The sequence below is a fragment of the Lolium rigidum genome, chromosome 2 (assembly GCF_022539505.1).
Source record: "Lolium rigidum isolate FL_2022 chromosome 2, APGP_CSIRO_Lrig_0.1, whole genome shotgun sequence".
Taxonomy (NCBI): Eukaryota; Viridiplantae; Streptophyta; class Magnoliopsida; order Poales; family Poaceae; genus Lolium; species Lolium rigidum.
Window position 1 is genome coordinate 274,075,678 of NC_061509.1, and position 1,901 is coordinate 274,077,578.

Genomic DNA, 1,901 nt, shown 5'->3' on the forward strand with positions numbered 1-1,901 from the left:
ATGCAGCGATCAAAACAATGTATATGACATGAGTAAACAAGTGAATCATATAGCAAAGACTTTTCATGAATAGTACTTTCAAGACAAGCATCAATAAGTCTTGCATAAGAGTTACTCATAAAGCAATAAATTCTTAGTAAAGGTATTGAAACAACACAATGGAAGATTAAGTTTCAGCGGTTGCTTTCAACTTGTAACATGTATATCTCATGGATAGTTGTCAATGCAAAGCAATATAACAAATGCAATATGCAAATATGTAGGAATCAATGCACAGTTCACACAAGTGTTTGCTTCTTGAGATGGAGAGAAATAGGTGAACTGACTCAACAATAAAAGTAAAAGAATGGTCCTTCAAAGAGGAAAGCATCGATTGCTATATTTGTGCTAGAGCTTTTATTTTGAAAACATAAAGAGAGCATAAAAATAAGGTTTTGAGAAGTGTATGTTGTTGTCAACGAATGGTAGCGGGTACTCTAACCCCCTTGCCAGGCAAACCTTCAAAGAGCGGCTCCCATTTTATTTTATTTTTGGGTGGCACTCCTTCCAACCTTTCTTTCACAAACCATGGCTAACCGAATCCTCGGGTGCCTGCCAACAATCTCATACCATGAAGGAGTGCCTTTTTTTATTTTAGTTTTATTATGATGACACTCCTCCCAACCTTTGCTTACACAAGCCATGGCTAACCGAATCCTTCGGGTGCCGTCCAACAATCACATACCATGGAGGAGTGTCTATTTTTGTTAATTAATTTGGGACTCGGGAATCCCATTGCCGGCTCTTTTTGCAAAATTATTGGATAAGCGGATGAAGCCACTAGTCCATTGGTGAAAGTTGCCCAACAAGATTGAAAGATAAACACCACATACTTCCTCATGAGCTATAAAACATTGACACAAATCAGAGGTGATAAATTTTGAATTGTTTAAAGGTAGCACTCAAGCAATTTACTTTGGAATGGCAGGAAATACCATGTAGTAGGTAGGTATGGTGGACACAAATGGCATAGTGTTGTTTGGCTCAAGGATTTGGATGCATGAGAAGTATTCCCTCTCGATACAAGGTTTAGGCTAGCAAGGTTGTTTGAAGCAAACACAAGTACGAACTAGTACAGCAAAACTCACATAAAAGACATATTACAAGTATTATAAGACTATACATCATCTTCCTTGTTGTTCAAACACCTCACTAGAAAATATCTAGACTCTAGAGAAACCACTCATGCAAACCAAATTTTAACAAGCTCTATGTATTTCTTCACTAATAGGTGCAAAGTATATGATGCAAGAGCTTAAACAAGAGCACAACAATTGCCAAATATCAAGTTATTCAAGACATCATACCAATTACTACATGTAGCATTTTCCGTTTCCAACCATATAACAATTAACGAAGCAGTTTCAACCTTCGCCATGAAAATTAAGAGCTAAGAACACATGTGTTCATACGAACCAGCGGAGCGTGTCTCTCTACCACACAAGCATTTATTCAAACAAAAACAAAAACAAGAACACACAGACGCTCCAAGTAAAGTACATAAGATGTGACCGAATAAAAATATAGTTTCAAGAGAAGGAACTCGATAATTTGTCGATGAAGAAGGGGATGCCTTGGGCATCCCCAAGCTTAGATGCTTGAGTCTTCTTGAAATATGCAGGGATGAACCACCGGGGCATCCCCAAGCTTAGACTTTTCACTCTTCTTGATCGTAGTATATCATCCTCCTCTCTTGACCCTTGAAAACTTCCTCCACACCAAACTCGAAACAAACTCATTAGAGGGTTAGTGCATAATCAAAAATCCACATGTTCAGAGGTGACACAATCATTCTTAACACTTCTGGACATTGCCCAAAGCTAATGAAAGTCAATGGAACAAAGAAATCCATCCCACATAGC